We start from the raw sequence: 27,739 nt of genomic DNA, 5'->3' as shown, positions 1-27,739 counted from the left end.
GTTTCCACCCCCAAGAAGCCTGGAATCTTCCAAACCACCAGTTTCTGGTTTCTTTGAACCCAAGAGTTCAGTTCTAATTTTATGTCTCCCCATCCACATTTTACCATAAGCTGCAAGGAGAAGCCAGGGTACATCCTCCACATGTAGTCTGGAGATCTCCTCAGCTAAGTATTCCAGGTTGTCACTTTCAAATTCTTCCTTCCATCTGACACCAGGACACAATTTTGCCAAATTCTCTGCCACTATAAAACAAGGATCACTTTTCTTCCAGTTTGTAACAACACATTCATCATTTCTGTTCAAGTCCTCAACAGAAGTATCTTTAGAATCCATATTTCCATAAACACTGTCTTCAAAGCAATTTAGGCCTTTGCCATCAAGCTCCTCACAATTCTTCCAGAACCTTCCACTTATCCTTTTAAAAAGGCATTCCAACATGTTTGGTACTTGCAAACTCTCCAGTACCAGCACCTCAATTCTCCGGTACCAAAATATTGTTCTAGTTTGCTAATGCTGCCAGAATGCAGAACAACAGAAATAGATGGGCTTTTATAAAAGGGGATTTATTTGGTTACACAGTTACAATCTTAAGGCCATAAAGTGTCCAATGTAATGCATAGACAATCAGGTGTCTTCACTAGAGGATGGCCAATGGCGTCCGGAAAACCTCTCTTAGCTGGGAAGGCACATGGCTGGCATCTGTTTGCTCCCAGGTTGTGTTTCAAAATGGCATTCTCCAAAATGTCCTCATGAGCTTCCAATGGCCATCTAAAAAATGTCTGTCTCAGCTACAGCTAGCCATGAGCTCCTTCTGTCTGAGCTTTTATAGTGCTCCAGTTAACTAAACAAGGCCAATGCTGAATGGGCAGGGCCACACCTCCATGGAAATTATCCAATCAGAGTTATCACCTACAGTTGGGTGGGTCACATCTCCATGGACACTGAACCAATAGGTTCCAACCCAATCCACACTAATACATCTGCCCCCACAAGAATGCATTAAAGATTATGGCTTTTTCTGGGGGGCATAATATATACAAACCAGCACACTACTCAATGAAAATTAGTTGAATTGAATTCTAACTGAAGGCAAGGAACAACAGACAGGAAAATTCAAACTACTCAAGAAGGCGGGAAGAAGAATAAGAAGGCTTGATGAGCTGTGTCGGACCTCTGAGGCAGGCTGTTTTATGTCATTCTCAATTTAATGGTTCTTTTGGCTATGGCAATACAAAATAAATGACATTAAAGTGTCTTGTTATACATTCCCACTTACAAGCCAAGTGTGAAATGGATTAATGGATTTAAGCCATTCCACATCCTACCCACTTATTCCATCTTGCCTAACTTTTACTCACAGTTTCCCCCAGTGAATGTTACAAGGAGAAAAACTCTAAAAACCTCCACTTTTAGTTTTTCATGTCACAATTATCCATTTCTTAGGCAAAAACTAGCATGTGGATGTACAATGTCTCATATTGTACTCTAAAGGTTTTCATATTTAAGAGAACATAAATTCAATGACAGCAAAATCATACCACTTCATTTTCTTCTGTTTCCCTCTCCTTTACTTCTGGAACATAGAAATCATCCAAAAAACACTACTCAAAGTTTTGTCCTTGAACAAAGAAATGCAGAAATCTGAAGTCTTATAAGAGATCTGTGTATAGATATCCTGTGGGGGGGGGGATTTGAGGGATATGGCTGGAATGCTGACACCATCTGCTAAGGGTCCTGAAATACGGATATGACATACTGCTCCCATACAAATATTTATCTATTGTGCATCTGCTATGTGCTAGGCTTGGTGCTAGATATCAAAGATATAATGTTGACATTAACAAAAAAAATATCTCCACTATAATGGAGGTTTCAGATTACTGGAAAGATATATGTAAAGTAAAAATTTGAACAAATATATATATATATATATATAGCATGTTTTATGAAATTCAGGGTGTAATACATCCATATAATGATGGTTTGAGATTTAAGGAAGGGCTTCATGGCAGAAGTGAGGTTTGAAATGAAGCCTGAAGATAAAATATACTGGTAGATGCACGGAAGATTTATTTTTAAGTAGAAATATAGCTGAAGGACAGAGAGAAAAGGAGAACAGTGGCAGGAAGTAAGGCTAGAAAAGCAGGCAGGGGCCAGATTTGGGGTCCTTTGAGCTAGGTTTAAAATTGTAGTCTTTATCATAAGATCAATGAAATGTCCTGGAAGGGTTTTAATGAGGGATACTGTGGCCAGAGAAGATACCTATGTTTTAAAAAAGTACTCTGCCTAATTTGTAGGATTGGCTTGGAGAAGCACTTGAGTGGGTGTGGGTAGCTCCCTTTAGAATCCACAAGTGGTGCAGTGGAGTAATATTGGTAGCTGATACTAGACAGTCATAGCATTGGGAAGTATATGAACTGAAATATAATTGATGGGACTTGGTGATGATTAAATGTGGGAGAAGGAATGTCTCCTTTTGCTTCTACTTCTGATGTTTGCTCATTGGAACCCCATAATGTACCTGGACCATAAAACATGCCACCCTCCCCTACAACCACCACCACGACCACCACACACACAATTGATTTAGGTAAGGGAAACTTATTTCAGGTTGGACATGCCATTGAGCCAACGAAGTAGAGATGTTGAGTAAGTATTTGTGAGATTAGCAGCTCATAGGAGGGTCAGGCCAGTAGATGCAAATCTGACGTATTCACATTTAATTGACCACTAAAGCCCCAGCCATGCTTGAGATTACCAGGGAAGAGAATATAGTTCAGAAGAGATCTTTGAAGAACTTGATTGCCCACAACTTATCCCTAACATATAGCTGCAAATCAATTTCTCCTATGAATGTTTACGTAAATATTTTTGAGTTATTTCTATAACTTGGAATGACAGTGGTTAGAGGGCTCTGTCTTTTGTTTCTTTTTCACATTGGTTTGATTTCTCAATCTCTTAGTGATAATTTAGTTTTTCTCTCTGACAAAATTTCCACCTAAACACACACAACACACAAGCAATTCTCACACATTTTAAAAATCTGTGATAAAGGTTAAGATTAACACAGTTTGAATTATAATTTTTAAAACATCCATTTGACAGTGATCTCAAATTAGCTCTCTTCAGACCCTAAAAGTTTTAAATGTGAGTTAATTACACAGTGAGCCTTAATGGGAAATAACATTAAATGGAAGGAAGGCACAGAGTTGCTGATAGAAAAAAAAAACAGAAATGAAACAACTGCTTACTTTAGGTAAATAAAGTGAAAGAAGAAGAAAGAAAAACCTTTTTTAAAAGGTGTGCAAAATAAAAACAAAACAGAACATATATCAAATGAATGATCTGTCTCTTACCCACTTATAGTATAGTGGAGAAAATAAATATAAATGATACTAAATGATTTTCCCCAAAGTCAGAGAGTCAATAAAGAACAGAGCCAGGATTCACGTCAGGCTGCACCTTGAGGAGCCCAGGGCTGTCTTCATGACCCTCCTTCATCTTTTTTTTCTTTTTTTGTAACTTGTGAGTTTTCTCTATTAAAATGAGACTCTGCTCTATCATGTAGATTAACTGAAGGGTCATTATTCTAAATATGAAAGAAGTGTGAAATGGGAGGCTTATATTTGGATTTTCCTGCTATCACCACCTATTTATCAGTTAATTTAGAAGCAATAATGATAAAGTAATTTCACAGGCTATACCCATGGGTGAATCCGTTCATTAGGCTACATCAGCCATTTTTCAGAGTTCTTTGACTCAACCCAGCTGTGAGTAACACATAACTGGCTCTTATAGGGCTAAATACATGCAACTTGAAGAAGCAAACTCAATAAATTCTAGATTTTGAAAATACTCTTGGGTGTGAATGAGCTGGAGGACAAAGCATCTTAAATCCTGCACACAAAGGAACAGATAGGAGGGTCTCAGGGAACTGAATGATAACATGAAGTGCATGAATATACATGTTATAAGTGTCCCAGAAGGAGAAGAGAAGGGAAAAGTGACAGAAAGAATAATGGAGGAAATAATCAATGAAAATTTCCCAACTTTTATGGAAGACATAAAATTACAGGTCCACAAAACACAGCCTGCACCAGAGTTTGTAAGAGTAGAATTAAGTTTAGCTTTCACACAAAATGGCGTGGAATGGGAGAAAAAAACTTACTGAACAAAGGGCTGTAAAACTAGCTTGAACTGGCTCCAGATTTAGGAGGGAGGGAGGAGGGGTCCCCTGATGTAAGCCTAGAGTGGGTGCTAGCACCTTATATGGGTAAAAACAAGCAATAACCAGAGTCACTGGAATGTGAAGGAATGTGTGGTATAAGCAAAGGCAGGAACTCTTGGTGGGAAATTTAAACTGGATGAGCTCTCTCAGATAGGCTGTATAATTTAAAATCCCAAATGTGGGCTAGTTAGCTCTCTTGGATAGGCTGTACCCTCTGGAGTATCCAGCCAATGAAGAAACAGGGGAGGGACTTGCATGTTATGCTTAGGGTATAAATATTGCTGTGTTCTACTTTTGGGGGTGCCTGCCACATTTTTGGTTGTGTGCCCATTCTTGCAAGATCATGAATAAATTCTCTTCTCCTCAACAATCATGTGAGTGTTTATTACAGCATTCTTTCCAACAACTTGGGGTCTCATCCAGGATCTGAAACATCAAGAAGGACCCCCAGGATGGAATAAGGAAAGGTGTACCCCACTGTTTAAGCAGTCTTGGACTCCATCTTTGGGGGCCCACTTCCGACTGCTGGTGAGACCCATGATCAGACACTTTGGTCTGCCAACTGTGGACAGGGAAGGCGGAAGGGAAAAACATACCTCACAGTGACCAGGTAACTCTATGCATAGACCAAGGTAAGAAAAAAAGGCTATTAAGTATTGCCTTGGTGGTCAGGACATTCGGATGAGTCTGAGGCTTATCCTGAGGAAAGTCACCCAGACAAGACTCAGAATGGGAAATAGAGGCAGCTGGCCAGGAATAAAGGGAAGGGGTACCTGTAGGGTCCTCTGGGAATATTCCTCTGGATAGTCTGTTAGGGAGGATGTTAAAACAATGGACTGATAGCAATTGGACCAAAGGAAAGGACAAAAAGAAAAGGATTAAATATTGTAGTTACATTTGGACCAAAGAAAGCATTCTGCTGCCTGATGTATTCTGGCCAAAATATGGGACAAATGAGGATTGGCTCCGTGCCTACCTTGTGCTTTATGTTAATGAGAAGAAACCCCTTTCTAAGGAGTCGTCTGATTATGTCATGTGCTGATTAAAGAACAAAAGAACGTCCCTCTCTTCTAGGAAAGATAAAACTCCAGACTCGGAAGCTGAGTTGGCAGAATATAAACCCTGGAACCCCTTGTTTAGCCTTATTCCTCGCTATGTTTTCCTCCTCTCCCAGGGCAGGAATTGTTAAAGTCTGGGGGTCCAATAAAGTCCACACAAGTTCCAGAGGAACCAGAGGGCCCATCAGCACCAACTTTCCCACCAGATATGACCCATAAATTGCTGAGGCCACATGGTCAAGGAAAGATTAGGGAGAAGGCAGGGAGGAGAGAGACAGAGGTGAGATAGAGAAATAGTTGGGGCCAGTTAGAAAGAAAGAGGTTGGACTTGTAGAATGGGGTTTGTGTGATTCTCTACTCATATACCTAAGTGATGAGGGACTGAATACATATTGATATATTGATGGATACATTTGCATATTTTAGTGTGCTGTGTAATTGAATCTAAGGCACAAGGAATTTGCATTTGAATTTCATTAATATGTGTATTCAGGGTGCACAGGAAGTTGTATGCACATTTTCTAGGATCTAATGGAAGTCTGGGTTGTGTATTTATACAGGGATGTGGGATAATATATTTGTGTATAATGAAAGCATGTGATATGATTATGTAGGAGCCTATGGAGCTGTAGGAGTTTGTCAGGGTATGATTTAGGACTTGGCAGAAATTTCCTGTGTTCTCATCTATAGTAGACTGGAGATATTTCTTCATGTCTTTGCAGTGTATACTAGTTTGTGTGCACTCCAGAGCTGGGTGATTGTGTGCAGTTTCATGATAGTGTGGAGAATGATACAACTCTTAAAAGTGTGAGAAAGACTGTATGTAGATGTTTTCTGTGTATATGTAACAGTAGTGTGTTGGCTGTACATGCTTGTAAATGGACATAATGTGTGTGTGTTTTGTATGGTTATGGGTGTGTATGTACAAATTTTACTGTGTGTAGCATCTTCCCTTAGGTAGAAGTGGCTTGAGTATGTGTAAGTTGTATGTGTCTGTCTGTGTTCCAGATATATAAGGGACTGTGTTCTTGTGATTCATAGTATGGTTTTGCTAATATATTTTGTGCAAAAGCAAATGGCTCATAGTCAACGTGTGAGTGGATTATATGCACACACTCCTGTAAAAGGGGTTGAGGTTCACTGAAGCTGAATTGAATGAACTTGGAGCAGTGAGTGGTGCATAATTCTTCCCAGCTCTGCATTTGGTGATGCCGGTTTGCCAGCTTGAAACTGGCTCTCGTGGGAATAGAGACACCACATATATCACCAAATGCCACACACCAAGGCTTGTCCTCCTCTCCCTGGAGAGTGGGTTATTACCCATATGACAGCAAACCTTGTGTGTGTGTTCGAGGTGTAAATATATGTGAATCAAGTATATTCAGGCATCACTAAACTAGGTGTCCTAAAGACTGGATTTTGAGGGGGCCTCTAAGAATGGTGAGCCTTTTTGTGTTCATTAATCTTGGGTTATTCTAAATTATTGTTGTCCTTTAGCCTAATTGTTCCACTCTTTCCAACCAGTAAATAGCTTTAAATGTTGGAAAATTCTTGCTGCTCTTCATGCAAATGAGTTTAGGAGTGTCTGTACCTGAGGGAGTTATTTGCAGTTTTACACCAGGGAGTCATTGAGAGCTACAAGCCATGTGTGATATACTGGCCTTGTCTTCTACTTTATCATCCCACAGGCACTGTGGTTTGCTAGCCCAGACCCTGCCTCTGGAATTTGCTGTCCATCAACACCAACCCAGCAGCTGCACCATAATCAAGTCATGGAAAGAATCCAAACTTCAGCCAATCTGGGGAGGACCCTATCAAGGCTTGCTGATGACTAAATGGCAGTTCAAACAGCCAAAAGAGGCTGGACTCATTACAGTCAAGTAAAGGGACAAGTGCCTGAACCAGATGACAAGTAACCAACCACTCAGCCCAACCCTGGAAAGTAAGTCCTACCTCAGATCCCCTGAGGATCACTCTAAAAAGACAGTAATTAGGAAAGCATATTGGGAGGGAAGAGGGGATGGATTGAAACTTGTGCTTGCACAGTGCCTTACATTCAGCTTAAACATTGAATTACTTACACTGATTGTAATGTAGCATGTTCAAAGTGTAACAAATTCCATCAAATTTGTTGTAAATGTAATCAAGGGCTTAGAATCCCAAACTGTGCAGTTCAAACCTTGTCAGGTAATTAACTGTGGGAATTTAAAACATCAGTGACAACTGGGAGAGGAACATAAGTATCTATGTCTGCGGACTGTCCAGATACAGAGCAAGACTGTTGGGCAGCAAACATTTGGGAGTATAACTTGTGAGTCACCTGACCCTTGTGACTCTTGGAATGCTGTTTGGTGGACAACACAGTATAAGGGATGGGTCTCACCCATGTTGGAGGGAAAACAATTAAGGGATAAAATAACCCTTTACAAAGGCAATGCTCCACCAGATTGAAAAGATCTCCAGTGTAATCCAGTAATAATAAATGTTAGGGAAGCAGATAAACAAATTAACTGACAGTATGGGATGGGGGCCAGTGTCATGGATACAGACCCCCTTGGATTGTTTCATATCCAAGTCCTCACCTCCCCACCCAAAGCATTCCCAAAAACACCCTCTCCAACTAACTCGTCAGTAATACCTGAGGAAACTTGCCTGGAGTCCAACTCTCCAGTTCAAAATGACCCCAAGGTCATTAGAGTACTTGAGGCCAGAGACTTAAAATAGACCATAGAAATAGAGACAGTTTGCAGTGATACAAATGCCTTGGTGAATGCGTCAAATATACCATCCAGAGTCTAAACAAAAGTGACTGTTATGCTTGTACAACCAAACAACCCACTGCTCAGATTGTGCCCTTCCCCTTGGGTATGGAAAAGAATGGAAAGGAGTTTAAGTGCATGACACTTCTCTTTCAAAATGCTACTCCTGGTGAAAGCTGTAGTATGTTGGCCTCCCTTTTCCCTCCAGTCCAGAAGGGAAGTGTAAAGGCTGTACCAGCCTCTTGCCTTTGTCCCAGAAACCACTCTGCCTGTCTCTCCAGATGGGAAGAAGGTCTCCAGGGTCTTGGAGCCATGGCCTGTGTACATGAGTGGGGAACGTGAGTTAAGCATAGTACTGGAAACTTCTCCAGCTTAGCTATACCCTGAGCAGATCTCTGGTAGTACTGCAGGAAGAGCATCCTCCAGCCAGCACTACCTGAAAAGTGGAGAGGGACATGTGCTCTGATTCAATTGGCTATCCTGGCATTTGAAAGTAAAGAAAAAGTACCAACCCAAGGGAAAAGTGATAAAAGAAATTAATAAAATATACCTGGTTCCATTGATGAATCTATTTAGATAGTATAAGTGTTCCCTGCAGAGTTCCAGATGAGTTTAAAGCTAGAAATCAAGTGGCAGCAGGATTTGAATTGTTCTTTTTCTGGTGCGTCACCATCAATAAAAATGTGGCTTGGATCAATTATATCTGTTATAATCAGCAAAGGTTTATCAGCTACACCAGGGATGATATTAAGAGACTAGCAGGACAGTTAGATGCCACTAGCCAAATGGCATGGGAAAATAGAACGGCCCTGGACATGATGTTACCTGAAAAGGGAGGTGTCTGTGTTATGATTGGGGGAAGCTGTTGCAGTTCATCCCCAATAATACAGCACCTGATGGAACTATCACCAACGATTTATAAGGGTTAACAACCTTATCTCAGGAACTAGCAGAAAATTCTGGCACTAACAACCCCCTCATGGGGTCATTGGAAAATTGATTCAGGAAACGGAAAGGAATTGCAACATCTGTTTTAACTTCCCTTATTTCAGATGGAGTACTCACAGTGGTTGGATGCTGCATTATCCCGTGTGCCCAGGGGTTAGTTCAGAGACTTATCAAAATTGCCCTAACTAAGCAAATGCCTGTGCAGTATCAACAGAATAAACTATACCCCCTCAAAGAAGAAGATCTCTATGATGAGGAATGTGAAAAGGTTCTTGGCAAATTTGAGAAACTAGAATGTGAAAAATAGAAAGAGTTTAAAAGAAAGAGGGAGGTTTTGTAAAAATAGAGTTGAGTATAGCTTTCACAAAAAATTGTGTGGAATGGGAGAAATGAAACTTACTGAACAAAGGGCTGCAAAACTAGCTCAAACTGGCTCCAGAGATAGGAGGGAGGGAGGAGCGGTCCCCTGATGTAAGCCTAGAGTGGGTGCTAGCCCCTTATATGGGTAAAAACAAGCAATAACCAGAGTCACTGTAATGTAAAGTGCAGTATAATCAAAGGCGGGAACTCTCAGTGGGAAATTTAAACTGGATGAGCTCTCTTGGATAGGCTGTACAATTTAAAATCCCAAAGTTGGGCTAGTTAGCTTTCTCAGATAGGCTGTACCTTCTGGAGTATCCAGCCAATGGAGAAACGGGAGGGATTGTGTGTTAGGCTTACGGTATAAATATTGCTGCGTTCTATTGTTCAGGGTGCCTGCCACATTTTTGATTGTGTGCCCATTCTTGCAAGATTGTGAATAAATTCTTTTCTCCTCCACAATTGTGTGAGCATTTATTACAGCATACTTTCCAACATAGACCTGCTCCAAGACACTTACTAATCAGATTTTCAAATGTCAAAGACAAAGAGAGAATTCTGAATGCAGCAAGAGAAAAGTAATCCATCACACACAAGGGAAGATCAAAAAGAGTAAGTGTGGATCTCTCAGCAGAAACCATGGAGGCAAGATGACAGTGGTATGATATATTCAAGATACTGAAAGAGAAAAACTGCCAAACAAGGATCCTATATCTGGTAAACTGTCCTTCAAAAATGAGGGTGAGATTAAAATATTTACAGATAAACAGAATTGAGAAGGTTCATGAACAGGAGACCTCCTACATAGGAAACACTAAAATTAGTGCTACTGACAGATAGGAAAAGACAGGAGAAAGCAGTTTGTAGAAGAATGTAGAAATGAAGAAAACAGGAGATAGAGAGAGTTTAGTGATTGTGCATTTGATGTCAAAAGAGTATAGAATGTCCTGGAGGATTGATTGCATAGACCCAGAAATGGATAGCACAATACTGTGTGATGGTAGCCCGATGTTTTAGGTACACTGGAAAAAGATGACTGTGAAGACATTTGAAAGAGGAGGGTTAGGGGTATGTATGATACTAGAAGGAAAGTTGGAAGATAAAGATTGGAATTGTATAACTTAATGAAACCTAGAGTGGTCAATGACTCTGCTTAAATGTACAAATAGAATAATGTGTTTGCATGAGGGAGCAGCAAGAAGGAATAAAGTTGTGAGTTATGCAACTATATAAATGGGCCATGAAGATGGTAGGTGGGTGTTTAAGACAGAGATTAAGACAGTCATTGCTGTGCCTCACAAATATGGAGCAATAATAATACGTAAGCTCTGAGAATTGAGTCTGGGACATGGGTGATGAAGTGAAGCCTTATGTAAGGGTTCCTAGACTGTGAGCTCTTGAAGCAGTCACATGTAATCAGGAGTTGTAACAGTTATTTCTAAAGTTCCACATTCTGAACTGTTTGTGTGTGACATGGTCAGTCCCTAGAGCCTCAGGTGACTGTGTGGTTCATGGGACTTGGAGACAGAGTTCAGCAACTGTGAGTGTCAGTACTGGCCCCAAGAATCAACTGTTAAAGAGTCTGAGAAGGAGATCAGACTGCAATTGGAGAGATGAATTAAATGGACTTGGTTCAGATGGGGGTAGATCAGACTAAAGGGTAGATGAAGATATTAACTGTGTTTTAAAATTTGGCTTCTGTTTTGGACCAAAGGAAGAGATGTTTGTTTGGTACAAAATCTACATTTTCTGTCACACACTATATAATTTAACTTGTATAGTCAGTTTACTCAAATATTGTAATTACATGGAACCTTGACTAGAAAGTGAGATGTTGGTATGTACACGTTAGCTTGAAGCCCTGATACAACCCAGAGTAATTTGGGCAGAGAATAAAAAGTATTTGCAAAACCCACTTCAGGGACTGGGGAAAATGTGGAAATATTAAACCTCCCCAGTTGGGGAATTCCTGATATTCTCACAAGCATTGGTGACTACCAGCTTGGTGGGCCCAGACCTCAATTTGGGGACTTGCCCTGATGAAGCTTGTTAGTGCAAAGTAGAAGCTAAGCCTACTCATAATTGTGCATGAGAGTCACCCCAGAGGGCCTCTTTTGTTGCTCAGATGTGGCATCTCTCTCTAAGCCAACTTGGCAGGTGAGCTCTCTGCCCTCCCCTCTATGTGGGACATGACTCCCAGGGACATAAATCTGCAAATGTGGATATTGACTCCCAGGGATGAGCTTGGACCCTGCAAAGTATGGTTGAGAAAGACTTCTGGACCAAAAGGGGGAAGAGAATTGAAACAAGATAAAGTTTCATTGGCTGACAGGTTTCAAGTGGAGATGAGAGGTCATTCTGGAGGTAACTCTTATGCATTATATAGATATCCCTTAGTTTTTAGTTTATCAGAATAATTAGAAAGAAATATCTGAAATTGTTGAACTTCAATCCAGTATCCTTGATTCTTGAAGGTGGGCACATAACTATAGGCTTTATATGGTGCAACTGTGTGATTGTGAAAACCTATGTCTTACACTCTCTTTACCTAGTGTGTAAACAAATGAGTAGAAAAGGGGGGACAAAAAGTAAAAGACTAATATGGGGGATGTGGGTATGGGGTGTTTTGAGTGTTCTTTTTACTTTTTTTTTCCCATTTTTATTGAGATTTTTCAGATACCATGCAATTATCCAAAGATCCAAAGTGTACAATCACTTGCCCCTGGGTACCCTCATACAGCTGTGCATCCATCACACTTAATTTTTTGTTCAATTTTTAGAAACTTTTCATTACTCCAGACAAGAAATAAAGTGAAAGATGAAAAAAGAAAAAAGAAAAGGAAACTCTAAACCTCCCCTATCCCTAACCAACCCCCCTCAATTGTTGACTCCTAGTATTGATATAGTACGTTTGTTACTGTTTATGAAAAAATGTTGAAATACTACTAACTGTAGTATATAGTTTGTAATAGGTATATAGTTCTTCCCTATATGCCCCTCTATTATTAACTTCTAATTGTATTGTCATACATTTGTTCTGGTTCATGTAGTGATTTCTAGTATTTGTACAGTTGATCATGGACATTGCCCACCATAGGATTCAGTTTTATACATTTCCATCTTTTGACCTCCAACTTTCCTTCTGGTGACATATGTGACTCTGAGCTTCCCCTTTCCACCTCATTCACACACCATTCGGCACTGTTAGTTATTCTCACATCTTGCTACCAACACCCCTGTTCATTTCCAAACATTTAAGTTCATCCTAATTGAACATTCTGCTCATACTAAGCAAGAGCATCTACATTTCTTCCACAAGGCAGGAGGGAGAGTCAAAGAAGGTAGAGAGGCAAAAGAAAGAGGAAACAAAAAAAAATGACAGCTAGGAAGCAGAAAAAGGAAAAATAACCTTAAATCAAAGTAGAATAAAGAATCAGACAATACCACCAATGTCAAGTGTCTAACATGCTTCCCCTATCCCCCCCTCTTATCTGCATTCACCTTGGTATATCACCTTTGTTACATTAAAGGAAGCATAATACAATGATTCTATTAGTTACAGTCTCTAGTTTATGCTGATTGCATCCCTCCCCCAATGCCTCCCCATTTTTAACACCTTGCAAGGTTGACATTTGCTTGTTCTCCCTCGTAAAAGAACATATTTGTACATTTTATCACAATTGTTGAATACTCTAGATTTCACCAAGTTACATAGTCCCAGTCTTTATCTTTCCTCCTTTCTTGTGGTGTCTCACATGCTCCCCATCTTCCTCTCTCAACCGTATTCATAGTTACCTTTGTTCAGTGTACTTACATTGTTGTGCTACCATCTCCCAAAATTGTGTTCCAAACCACGCACTCCTGTCTCCTATCACCCTGTAGTGCTCCCTTTAGTATTTCCTGTAGGGCAGGTGTCTTGTTCACAAAGTCTCTCATTGTCTGTTTGTCAGAAAATATTGTGAGCTCTCCCTCATATTTGAAGGACAGCTTTGCTGGATACAGGATTCTTGGTTGGTGGTTTTTCTCTTTCAGTATCTTAAATATATCACACCACTTCCTTCTTGCCTCCATGGTTTCTGCTGAGAGATCCGCACATAGTCTTATTAAGCTTCCTTTGTATGTAATGGATCACTTTTCTCTTGCTGCTTTTAGGATTCTCTCTTTGTCTTTGACATTTGATAATCTGATTATTAAGTGTCTTGGCGTAGGCCTCTTAATATCTCTTCTGTTTGGAGTACGCTGCGCTTCTTGGATCTGTAATTTTATGTCTTTCATAAGAGATGGGAAATTGTCATTCATTATTCCCTCTATTATTGCTTCTGCCCCCTTTCCCTTCTCTTCTCCTTCTGGGACACCAATGATACGTACATTATTGTACTTTGTTTCATCCTTGAGTTCCCGGAGACGTTGCTCATATTTTTTCATTCTTTTCTCCATCTGCTCCTTTGCGTGTAGGCTTTCAGGTGTTTTGTTTTCCAGTTCCTGAGTGTTTTCTTCTGCCTCTTGAGATCTGCTGTTGTATGTTTCCATTGTGTCTTTCATCTCTTGTGTTGTGCCTTTCATTTCCGTAGATTCTACTAGTAGGTTTTTTGAACTTTTGATTTCTGCCATATACATATCCAGTGCTTCCTTTACAGCCTCTATCTCTTTTGCAATATCTTCTCTAAACTTTTTGAATTGATTTAGCATTAGTTGTTTAAATTCCTGTATCTCAGTTGAAGTGTACGTTTGTTCCTTTGACTGGGCCATAACTTTGTTTTTCTTAGTGTAGGTTGTAATTTTCTGTTGTCTAGGCATGGTTTCCTTGGTTATTCAAATCAGGTTTTCCCAGACCAGAACAGGCTCAGGTCCCAGAGGGAAGAAATATTCAGTATCTGGTTTCCCTGTGGGTGTGTCTTAGAAAATTGCTCCACCCTTTGATGCCTCAGGTCACTGTGCTTTTCTGCCCAGCAGGTGACACCTGTTAGCCTATAATTCTTGACTGGTGTGAGGAGGTGTGGCCATGTTCCCCCAGGCTCTGGGGTCTGGTTCTGAATGGAAAGGGCCCCACCCCTTTCCTCCTAGAGAAGACAGAGCCCTCAGGTGGAGGTCATTAGCATTTCAGTGGTCTCGCTCTCTGCTTGTGCTGTCTCCGCCCTTCCCCGAGTCACAGCCCTGGAAACTGAAAATGACTGGGGCTTTCTCCACTGAGCTGAAAATGAAACAGATAGTCCCCTTCAGACCCAGTTCAAGGCGACCCTCTGGCTCTTCCAGGTCAGTCATCACCCAAAGCCTCTGTCTGTTTTTTGGGGCTGCGTACCTGTAGTGAGCAGTTCACACTCACTACTTAAAGCCCCAGTTGGAGCTCAGCTGAGCTGTATTCGCTTCCTGGGAGAGAGCTTCTCTCTGGCACCACGCGGCTCCGCAGCTCGGGCTATGGGGGAGGGGGTCTCCCAACTTGGTCCCGCAGGTTTTACTTACAGATTTTATGCTGTGTTCTCGGGCGTTCCTCCCAATTCAGGTTGGTGTATGATGAGTGGATGGTCTCATTTGTCCCCCCGCAGTTACTCTGGATTATTTACTAGTTGTTTCTGGTTTTTTGTAGTTGTTCCAGGGGGATTACTTAGCTTCCACTCCTCTCTATGCTGCCATCTTGCCCGACTCCTCTTTACTTTTATTTTTACTCTTATTTTTAATTTTGGAGTAATGAAAATGTTCAAAAATTGATTGTGGTGATGAATGCACAACTATATGATGACACTCTGAACAATTATTTTACACTTTGGATGATTGTATGGTATTTGAATATATTTCAATTAAAATATCTTAAAAAAAAAAAAAGGTTCATGCCACACAACCAAGTGGGGTTTGTCTCAGGCATGCAAGAGTGGTTCAACATGAGAAAATCAATCAATGTAATACAACACATTAACAAATCAAAAGGGAAAAAACAAATTATCATCTCAACACATGCTGAAAAAGCACTCAACAAAATTCAACATCATTTTTATATAAACACTTCAAAGTGTAGGAATTGAATGAAACTTCCTCAGTATGATAAAGGGCATATATGAAATACCCACAGCCAGCACAGTCCTCAAAGGTAAGAGACTGAAAGCCCTCCCTCTAAGATCAGGAAAAGAAAAGCATGCCCATGGTCACCATTATTACTCGACATTGTGCTATAAGTTCTAGTCAGAGCAATCCAGCAAGACAAAGAAATAAAAGGCAACAAAATTGGAAAGAAAGCAGAAAATTGGAATTATTTGCAGATGACGTAATCATATATTTGGACAATCCTGAGTAATTGATGGCACAGCTACCTGAGCTAATAAACAAATTCAGATAAATGATGGGATACAAGATCAATGCATATGTCAATAATATTTCTATACACTAGAAATGACCCAAATGAAGAGAAACTCAAGAAAAGAATTCAATTCATAATAGCAACAAAAAAAATCAAGAACTTTGGGAGAAATTTAACCAAAGATGTAAAAGAACTCTACATGGAAAATTATGTAACTTTACTAAAAGAAATAAAAGGGGACCTTAAGAGATGGAAAGATATTCTGTGTTCATGGATACAAAGGCTAAACCTCATTAAGATGTCAATCCTACCCAAACTGATCTACAGATTCAATGCAATTCAAATCCAGATTCCAACAATTTACATTGCAGACTTGGAAAAGTTAGTTTTCAAATTTATTTGGAAGGGAAAGGGGCCTCAAATGGCTAAAAACTTTCCAAAAAAGGAAAATTAACTGGCAGTACTTACACTTGCAGACTTGGAAGCATACTATAAAGCTACAGTAGTCAAAACAGCAGAGTATTGGCACAAAGATTGACATATTAATCTATGGAATAGAATTGAGAATTCAGAAATACACACCCAGATCTAGAGTTGACTGATTTTTATAAGGCTCCCAAATCTGCTGAACTGGGACAGAACAGACTTTTCAACAAGTGGGGCTGGGAGAGCTGGATATCTATACTGAAGGGAATGAAACAGAACAACTACCTCACACCCTATACAAAAATTAACTCAACATGGATCAAAGTCCTCAATATAAGAGACAGCACAATAAAACACCTAGAAGATAATGTAGAGAAACAATTTCAAGACCTGGTATTTGGAAGAAGCTACTTAGACCTCACACCAAAGCAAAAGCAAAGAAATAAAAAATAGATAAATGGGAACTCCTTAAAATCAAAAGCTTCTATACATCAATAGAATTTGACAAAAAGGTGAGGAGACAACCAAAATTTGAAGAAAATACTTGGAAACCATGTATCTGATAAAAGACTGATATCATGCCTATATAAAGAAATCCTACAACTCAATGACAATATTACAAACAGCCCAATTATTAAATGGGCAAAATATATGAAAACACATTTCTCTGAAGGGGAAATACAAATGGCTAAAAGCATGTGAAAAATCTTCATCTTCACTAGCTATTAGGGAAATGCAAATCAAGACCAAAAAGAGATATCACACCAATTAGAATGGCTGTCATTAAACTAATAGGAAACTACAAATGCTGGGGAGGATGTGGAGGATTTGGAACTCCTATTCATTGCTGGTGGGACTGTATAATGGTACAGCCATCTGGAGGATAGTCTGGTGGTTCCTAAGAAAACTACATATTGAGTTACCCTACCATCCAGAAATTTCACTTCTTGGTATGTACCCAGAAGATCTGAAGACAGTGACATGGACTGATATTTGCACACCAATGTTCATACGGTCATTCTTCACAATTGCTAAGAGATAGAAACAATCCAAGCGTCCTTCAACAGATGAGTGGTTAAACAAAATGTGGTGTATATATGATGGAATTCTATGCAGCAGTAATAAGGAATGAGGTCGTGAAACATATGACTACATGGATGAATCCAGAAGACATAATGCAGAGTGAAATAACCCAGACACAAAAGGAGAGATACTGTATGTTACCACTAATGTGAATGCCATTAAAAATGAAAATAAGTGTTTTATAATATATAATATAGGGGCTAGAGATAGGCAGAATCTAGTGAAGGAGGAATGATAATCTAATATATACAGATATGATAATGTGGGTGATCTTAATGGTATGGAAATGGTTATGTGTGATTAGGGTTTGATAATGGGTTTATAAGCATCAGTGATGCATTGAAGGCAAACATGTTTGTAAATGGTTGTTTAAAGGCATGTAACCCACAGACTAGCACTACTAATATAAATAAGTGTTACCATGATATATTTATAAGGCAATGACACAGGTACATAAAATTAACAACTGAGTAGTATATGGAGAAAATACCCATTACATATTACAGACTATATTTAATAGGAATATCTTACCAGCATTACACTATTATTTTATACTGAAAATTCAGCAGCAGATTGTCTTCAGCACTGAAACCATGGAATACAATGAATGAAGTCAAATTATTTTTAAAAATAAATAGAAAAAACAGGTGTTTTCAGTATACAAATATTAAAGATATAGAATTCTAGAAATTAGGCAAATGGCAGATTATCTTTCTAAACACTGAAAAAGTATACAGAATCAGATCTTCCAATGTTCAATCTCTATTAAACATGACAAATTTCTAAACCTCAGGAAAAGGATCCTTTAATACTGAGAATGTTTCAGATCTGAAGAGCTTTTTCAAGGCAGGCTTTATGTCTTTGTTTCTAAGACTATAGATAAAGGGGTCCAGCGTGGGAGTGACCACCATGCACATCACTGAGGCTATTGCTCTTGCCCTTGAGTTCTGGGTGGCAGAAGAACTAAGATATACTCCAAGAACTCTACCATAAAACAGGCCCAGTTTGGAGAGGTGGTACTCACAAATGGAAAATTCTTTATACTTGCCTCCAGCTGTTGAAATCCTCAAAACAGAGGATACAATCTTAGAGTAAGAGAAAAGGATCCCAGTGAGTAGAATAACACCCATGAGTCCAGCTGTAAAATATATCACTAGGTCATGGAGGAAGGTGTCAGAACAAACAAGTTGGAGTACCTGAGAGAGTTCACAGAAAAAGTGGGAGATTCCCAACTCTCTACAAAAAGACAGCCACAAAATCATTAAGTCATATAAAAGAGAGTGTAGAACACTCAATAACCAGGATGCCAGCAACAGGACACCACAGAGCCAGGGATGCATGATGACTGTGTAGTGCAGGGGGTGACAGATGGACACGAAGTGGTAATAGGCCATCACAGCCAGGAGGAAGTTGTCTAATACTGCAAAAAGCATGGAAAATACATCTGGGTGAGGTACTTTTCATAAGATATGATTTTGCTCTCTGTCTGGGTGTTCACCAGCATCTTTCAGACAGTGCTAGAGGTGAAACAAATATCTGTCAAAGACAGGTCAGAGAGGAAGAAGTACATGGGGGTGTGGAGGTGGGGTCAGAGATGATGGCCAGGATGATGAGCAGGTTCCCAATGAAAGTGTCCGGTGCACATATCATCAGGAACAGCCCAAATAGTAGGGGCTGCACTTATGTATCTTTTGGGGGTCCCAGGAGGATAAATATTAACACATGTGTTTGGTTTTTTGATTCCATGTAGCTGAGTAAACTGCTGGAAATGAACTCAGAGCATTGCAAATTTAGCCACAAGCAGGTATCAGCAAATTAACATAAATATTATGGTTTATATGCTAAATAGATTAAATTAATTAATTCTTATTTGTTATATATAGATCTAGTGCCATTTATCTGAAAATATCAAGGTAACTAAATGTTCCTGCTTCTCCATTATGCTGTTGCTGACCAGCCATCCTTGTCCATAACTGTAAACTTCTTCCCAAGGCAATATTTCCCCCTACAAACTGTCTTAGACTTTATTTTATTCAACAAACTATTTGACCAGTTATTTTGTATCATATGATGAAAAAGTTGGGTTAATGGATATTGGTGATGGCCTCACAGTATTATCAATGTTTCAATATTTTCAATATTACCAAATTGCCCTGTTGAAAATGGTTAAAGATGGGAAAATTTAAGCTGTATATATCTTACTACAAAAAAAGTTTCAAATAATTAACTAATTAATTAGAGGCATTAGGTCTTCATGAATTAGAACACGCAATAAGCTGAAGAGGCAGCCAATTCAATGGGAAGAAGTATTTGGAAACTATGTATCTGATAAATGACTGATATCTTGCATATATAAAGAAATGCAACCACTCAATGACAATAGAACAAACAATCCGATTATAAAATGGGCAAAATATATGAAAAGACATTTATCTGAAGAGGAAATACAAATGGCTAAAAACACATGAAAAAATGTTCATCTTCACTAGCTATTAGGGAGATGGAAATAAAGACTACAATGAGATATCATCTCACACCAATTAGAATGGTTGCCATTAAACGAACTACAAATGCTTGAGAGGATCTGGAGAAATTGGAACACTTATTCATTGTTGGTGGGGCTGTATAATGGTGCACCCACTCTGGATGACATTCTGATGGTTCCTTAGAAAACTGCATATCAATTTCTCCTTCAATTCAGCAATTTCACTTCTGAGTATATACCCAGAAGATCTGAAAGCAGTGACATGAACAGATGTTTGTACACCAGTGTTCATAGTGGCATTATTCACAATTGCCAAGAGATGGAAACAATCTGAATGCCCTTCAATAGATGAGTGGATAAACAAAATGTGGTATTTACACACAATGGAATACTAGACTGCAGTAAGAAGGAACAAAGTCGTGAAACATATGACAACATGGATGAACCTTGAAGTTACAATGCTGAGTGAAATAATCCAGGCACTAAATGAGAGATGTATGTTACCACTAATGTGAACTCTGTGAAAAATGTGAAATAAATGTTTTACATTGTAGAATTTAGGGGATCTAGCAATAGACAGCAACTAGTGAAGGGAGAACAAAAATGTAAGAAGATTAGATAAATTATGGAATGTAATCTTAATTTTATGGGAATGCTCAGGAATGTCTATGGTTTGCTAATCTTTGGGGGGTACGGTAGGAACATGTGAGAAGCAATGTGGTCATATTAGGTTATTTGTTCTTCTTATTCCTTTGGTTATGGTTTGTTAATTTTCTTGGGGTGTGGTAGGAACATGTTGGAAGCGATGTAGTTATTTTATGTTATTTGTTTTTCTTATTCTTTTGCTTCATTTTGTTTGAAATGTTTTTTAAATTTTTCCTAAAGTTTAAAAAAAAAATTTAAAAAAACACCTTCGACTGCAAGCCTTGCCGGCAGCACTTTCGCATCCACCCAGTCTGCGCTCCCTCCACGCTCCCTGCAACCGCGACCGACAAAGCCGTCCTCACTCTGGTGTTTTCCCTGCGGCCGGACGCACAGTATGATCATTAGATGTTTCATCTGCCGGCCGTTTTCTATGGAAAACCAAGGGAATCGGGCCTTGATAGCCACTGGCAGCTTTGAAGAATGGGGCGCCTTTGGGAAAGCTTGCAGCCTGAGACCTTACAACGCCGGATTCCGGCAGGGTTCATCTGTCTCGTCCTGTTGCTGATCGAGGTGCCCCCTTCGGTTTTTCTCCATCCTCTGGGAGGCAGCAGGAAACCAGCATCATGGTTGGGTTCAAGGCCCCAGATGTGCCCCCGACTGCCAGGGGCTGGCACAGCTGCCTGCATTGCAGGTCTCATCACCTTCCCCCTGGATGCCGCTGAGGTCCGGCCCCAGCTGCAAGGAGCAAGGCAGGGGCCAATGCGAACTGCAGCCAGCGCTCAGTGCCACGGCGCTCTGCGCACCGTCCCGACCGTGGTGCGCACCGAGGGCCCCCGCGGCCTCTATCGCCGGCCTGCAGCGCCAGCTGAGCTTCGCCTCTGTTCGCATCGGCCTCTACGACCCCGCCAAGCAGTTCTGCACCAAGGGCTCTGAGCATGCTGGCGCTGGGAGCCCCGTCTGGCTGGCAGCGCCACGGGTGCCCTGGCCCTGGCTGTGGCCCACCCAGCCCACAGACGTGGTGAAGGTCCGGCTGCAAGCTCAGGCCCGGCTGCAGGAGGCCGGAGATACCAAAGCACTGCTGAAGCCTGCAAGCCCACTGCCCGGGAGGAAGGGTTCCGGGGACTCTGGAAAGGGTCCTCTCCCGGTGTGGCTCCTCATGCCAGTGTCAGCCGTGCAGAGCTGGAGACCTGCGGCGTCATCAAGCATGCCCTCCTGAAAGCTAACCTCGTGACGGATGACCTCCCTTGCCACTTCACTCCGGCCTCGGGGCAGGCTTCTGCACCACCATCACTGCCTCCCCTGCTGATCCGGTTAAGAGGAGATGCATGAGCTCTGCCCTGGGCCAGTACAGCAGCGCTGCCCATTGCGCCCTTATCCGGAAGGAGGGACCTCACGCTTTCTACAAAGGGCTCATGCCCTCCGTTCTCCGCTTGGGTTCCTGGAACGTGGTGATGTTTGTCGCCTGTGAGCAGCTGAAACGGGCCCTCATGGCTGCCTGCACTGCCCGGGAGGCTCCCTTTTGAGCCTCTCCTGCTGACCTGACCACACCTCTGGCTCTGGCTTTGGCTCCAGCCAGGCCCCATTCCCTTTTCCTCCTCCCCTTCTTCCCTTCCCTTTCCCCCCACTTCTTCCTCTCCTTCCTTTTCCTACCACCTCCCTTCCCTCTCCCCAGAGTCTCACCACTCTTCCTTACTTCCTCTCTCTTTGCCCCTCAGTCCTGATGAAGTTGGCCAAATTTGACACTGTATGTGGCCTGGTATCAACCAGGATCCCAAGCCCCCATCCCTTAAAATTCAGCCTGAATTTTTGTTCTTCACCCCCCCAGCCAACCCACCCAGCAATTCACCCATAAAGCAAACTCAAAAAAAAAAAAAACATCTTCGATATCATCCATTACCCTGTACACTGATTAACCTTTGTCCTAAACAAGTTCATTTCATTCATCCCTCTGACTGATGTTTGATCTCTTTTTTCAGACTCTTCAACATCTGTCTGTGGGGTAATGCTCACACTCATAGTGGTTGGTCTCTGGCCCTTAGTCTCAAGTGTCACACAGTACCCAAAGTTACAGGGACTGATCATGTTATACACAAAGAGCTCAGCATTGCAGAATGTAAAAATAGCCATGACAACTCATTTATAGTTGTAATTGGTGCTAGAACTCGTGATCTAGGAGCATTTGCAGTAAGCCTTCCCCTGATAACCTGTGCTGTCAGATTCAATTCTCAGAGTTTACACATTATACTTAGTCCACATTAGTGAGGTTTTTAATGCTTTTCTTTACATTTCTGGTTCATTTCACTCACCATACTGTCTTCAATGTCCTCTCCTCTCACTTCATTCCTTCTTGTAGCAGCTCAATATTCCATTGTATGTATACACCACAATTTGCCATCCCATTCATCAGTCAATGTACCCTTAGGCCACCTCCATCCACTGTGAATAGTGAGTACTGCCACCATAAAACCACCATGCAAATGTCCATTCATGTTCCTCTTTTCATTTCTTCCAGGTATATACCCAATAATGGGGTTGCAGGACCATATAGCAACCGCATGCTGAGCTTCCTGTGGAGCCACCACACTGCCCTCCAGATGGTCTGCACCATTCTGCTTCCTCATTAACAGTGATTAGGTACATCCTTTTGTCAACATTTTCCCTGGCATTTGTATCCCTCTGTTTATTTTTTAATGATTTTATTCACACATCCTTTATTCCATCCTAAATAATCAATGGTTCTCTGTATAATCACATAGTTATGAAGGCACTATGACTATCTATATGAGGACATTTCCATTTCTTCCACAAAGAAAGAGGAAAAGCAAAAAAGGAAAAAAAGAAAAGAAAAATTACAAAAGCAATACAAGAAAAAATAAAATTAATTTAAAATACATTAAAAAGTCAGACAACAATAAAAATGCCAAGAATCCCATAACACTGCTGTATTTCCCCCTCTTATAGACTTTAAATTTGGTTTATTTACTTTGTTACAATTAATGGAAACACATTACAGTGATACCACTAACTATAGACTCTGGTTTGTGTTGACTATATTTTTTCTCCAATACCATCCCATTATTTGCAAAGTTGACATTCATTTGTTCTACCTCATGTAAAAACATTGTTATATTTGTATGTTTAAGCACAATCATTAACCACACTAGGATTCACTAAGTTATACATTCCTAGTATTTCTCTTCTATCTTTCTTTCTGGTGTCCCACATGTCCCTAACCTTCCTCTTTCAACTGTACTCACAGTCATCTTTGTTTGATGTCCTTACAATATTGTGCTACCATCACCCAATATTGTGCTACCCATTTCTGGATTTATACAATCAATCCTGTTGAACATTCTGTATTACTTCATCAAATGCCTGATCTTTACCCTCTTTCTGTCTCCTGGTTTCTTCATTTCTACACTGTTCTCCAAACTGCACTCTCCTTTCTTCTCCTATCTGTCTCTAGCACTCTCTTTAGAATATCTTGTAGAAGAGGTCTCCTGTTCATGAACTCACTCAGTGTCTGTTTACCTGTACATATTTTAAACTCTCCCTCATTTTTGAAGGACAGTTTTGCCAGATGTATATGTCTTGGTTGGCAGTTTTTCTTCCAGAATAGTTAATATATCATACAACTTCCTTCTCACCTCCATGGTTTCTACTGAGAAATCTGCACACAGTCTTATTGAGCTTCCCTTATACATGATGGATTGCATTTCTCCTGCTGCTTTCAGAATTGTCTCTTTGTCTTTGACATTTGACAATCTGATTAGTAAGTGTCTTGGAGTATGTCTATTTGGATCAATTCTGTTTGGGGTATGCTGCACTTCTTGGACCTGTAATTTTATATCTTTCAGAATAGTTGAGAAATTTTCGTTGTTTATTTCCTATATTATTCTTTCTGACCCTTTTCCCTTCTCTTCTCCTTCTGGGACACCTATAACCTATAATTTGTATTTCTCAGCCAAAACCAGGCTGGGTTTCTGTGCAAGGTGTGTATGCTAGCTCCTGTGGTCCTAATAAAGGGTCTGAAGCATTTTTCAAAGTGTTTCGATTGCCTTACAATTCCAGACTGACCAGCAGATGGTGATGTTCAGTGACTTACTCATCCTCAGAGGCTGCTTTGCCTCCCAGTGCAGCCTGCATCTACACAGCTGAGCTGAAATTGCAGGATTCCTATGCCCTCACTTTGCTGCCCAAAATTTGGCTTGATGTGGGGCTGTACCTGTGTCAGGTACTCCCTCAGGTGACCCAGTACTCCAGCCTTCCCTGGCTACTGCCACCCTCAAGGGTAGCAGACCAGGGCTGGAAACAGAGTCTCTGTCCACCGTCTCTGTCTCTTTGTCCGTCAGTGACCTGGGCCTTGAAATGTCCTCCCCTATTCCCAAGGTCTTCAAAGAGTGGAGGTATGTCTCACTACTGTGAGCGATTTTTAAATCTGTGTCCCCTGTGGTAGGGTTCCCATCTGCTGATTCCATGCCTTTCCCACAGTGAGTCCTGGTGAGTGGGAGGGGAGAGGACTAGCTGCTCTGGGACAGAAGATTCCTACCTGATATTCCTTCTCTTTCTTCAATTCAGCATCTGAAGGGTCCTACTCCAGTCTATATCCCCCTCCAGAATTCAAACAGTTCAGAATTGTCCTTTTTTTCATTGAATCTCTGGAGAGGAGTCCTCAGTAGCTGTTTATGTCTACTGATGATGTCACCCCCTGACCACTTATTTTAGGACAGAATATATACTATGTGAAATTAGGAGCCCACTACTCAATAAATCAGGGCATTGACTTGAGGCTTTCTCTTATGAAACTTAGGGCTGTAGATAGGAGGCTAAGCCTTCCTATAATTATGCCTTACAGGCACATCCAGAGAACCTTTTTTGTTGCTCAGATGTGACCTTTCTCGCTCTAGGCCCAACTCAGCAAATAAATTCATGAATCTCACCCAACATGGGCATGACTTCCAGGGGAATGACTCTCCCTGTTGACATGGGACACAACTCCCAGGAATGAGCCTGGCCCTGGAAGCAAGGGATTGAAAATGCCTACTTGATCAAAATGGGGGAAGAGAATGGCAACAATAAAAGGGTACCATGTCTGAGAGACCTCAAATAGTGTCAAAGCTATCTTGAAGGGTTCTCTTATGCAATCTCCAATTAGATATCCCAAATGGGCACAGTATGCCATGCCCTTACCAAAAGTAGTCCCCAAATACCTAGGTAACCATCTGAGATTCCATAAAAGATTTATAGATCACTGAGTTTTGTCTCTCAGAATTTTAAATCCACCAAAGTATTCCTGTGTCAGACAAGTCCTAAAACCCAGAGGCAACAGCCTCTTTAAGAACAGCAATCAGATGCAGCCCCCTTCCCCATACGTCAACACCCCCTTTCAGTCTGAACAAGTTAGGGTGGTCATGCCTAGATGCCCCTGACAGTCAAGAAAGAGCTTAAGTGAAGGGGTAGCAACAGACAAGATAGGATTTAACAAAGGATTACAACTACTGAAACTTTATGTAAATATACATTTTTTTAGATGCTATGGTACTAGAATATCTTGAATGAAATAACTGAAATGTTGGATATATAGCCTATAATATTCTTTGAAATTTACTCTACAGTTATTCATTGAATTCTGCTTTGAAAGTTTTTGCCTTCCTGTATATACCATATATTTCATGATAAGGAAAGAACTGAGACTGTGAAACTGAAAGCCATAAAGATTTTTGAAATTACCTATGTAACTGCTTGTTGAGTTGTACATCAAAAGTTAACAGCTTTCTGTATAAATGTAATATTTTACAATAATGGAAATAGCTGAAATTGTGGAACTCTAACCCATAATATTCTTCAAAATTTGCTCTTTAACAATTTGTTACTCATACCTTGAAAGTTTTCACTGTTATTTATATATTTTAAAGTTCACAATATAAAATGCATTTAAAAACTTTATTGAGATTTGGGTTGTTAACTAATGTGTGGCCTCTCCTGGAGAATGATTGATGTTTACTTGAGAAAAATAATTATTCTGCTGATTCTGCTGTTGTTGGAGTATTCTGTATATGTCTGTCATGTCTTGATCCTTTATAGTATTGTGTAGATCTTCTGTTTCCTTATTGATCTTCTGTATAGTTGTTATAACTATTAATTAAATTCACATAGTCAAGACTTATTCCCCTTCAGTGTTGCCAATGATTGCTTCATGTATTTTGGGTCTCTGTGATTTGATTCATATACATTTATGATACTTAATTATTCTAACTGTATTAGCCCATTTATCAATCATGCTATCCTTCACTTTGTCTTATAACTGATTTTGAGTTAAAGCCTACATTATCTGATATTAGTATAGCCAGCCAAGTTCTCTTTTGCATACTATTTGCTTAGAATATATTTTCCATCCTTTTACATTCAATATATTTGTGTCTTTGGATCTAAGTTTTGACTCTTGTAAACAACATATAGTTGGAGCATGATTTTTCATCCATTCTGCCAGTCCTTGTCTTTTAACTAGAGGTTTATGTCATTTATATACAGAGTAATTACTGATAAAATAAGACACACTTTATCACTTGATTCTTACAAATCTTATACTTTTTGTCCCTCATTACATTCAATGCTGTCTTCCTTTATGTATAGTTGATCTATTTTAGTGACGCATATTGATCCCCATCTCATTTCATTTTCTGCATATATTGTAGATATACTCTTACTAGTTACCATGAGGTTTATATTTAACATCCTAAAGCTGTAACCCCATAGTTTGAAATGATACTAGCTTCAACAGCATACACAACGTCTACTCCCATACCCCAGCAACACCCATTTTAGTGGTGTCACTTTCAAACTTCTTTATATATTCATGCCTAGTAACATAGAAATATGATTATTTCTTATAAATTTATATTTTAGATCTTGTAAGGAATAAAAAATAGAGTTACATATTGAAAATATACTACTACTGGCATTTACATTTACCCATGTAGCTATCTTTATTTTTATCAGATGGCTCCAAGTTACTGTGTATTGTCCTTTCCTTCCTTTTTATTTTTCTTTTGGTGTGTCCTTTCCTTTCAACCTGGAAAACTTCCTATAGCATTTCTTTTGCATATGAATTCACTCAACTTTTGTATATCTGAAAATGTCTTAAACTCTCCCACATTTTTAAAGGACAGTTTTTCCTAATACAGAATTCTAGGATAGCAACTTTTCTCTTGCACTAATTTAAACATGTCACCCCATTCTCTCAAACCCCCATTGTTTCTGATGAGGCACTTAATTTTATTGAGACACCCTTAAACATAAGAAGTTGCCTCTTCCTTAAATCTTTCAGAATTCTTTCTTTATCTTTCACCATTAGCAGTTTGATTATTACATGACTCCAAGTTGGTTTACCCTGTTTGGTGCTCCAGGACCTTCTTTAACTTATACAAACATGTCTTTTATCAGTTTGGGGAATTTTCA

The 27,739-nt window shown here is 40.1% G+C and overlaps 2 pseudogenes; one reads left to right on the top strand and one right to left on the bottom strand.

The window, feature by feature from the left end:
* Positions 1–17,933: 17,933 nt before the first annotated feature.
* Positions 17,934–20,875, bottom strand: LOC119520360 (annotated as a pseudogene).
* Positions 20,876–20,904: 29 nt separating this feature from the next.
* On the top strand, positions 20,905–22,057 carry LOC119520544 (annotated as a pseudogene).
* The last annotated feature ends 5,682 nt before the right edge of the window (positions 22,058–27,739 follow it).

The sequence above is a fragment of the Choloepus didactylus genome, chromosome 25 (genome assembly GCF_015220235.1).
Source record: "Choloepus didactylus isolate mChoDid1 chromosome 25, mChoDid1.pri, whole genome shotgun sequence".
Lineage (NCBI taxonomy): Eukaryota > Metazoa > Chordata > Mammalia > Pilosa > Megalonychidae > Choloepus > Choloepus didactylus.
This window is presented reverse-complemented; position numbering and strand designations above follow the sequence as displayed.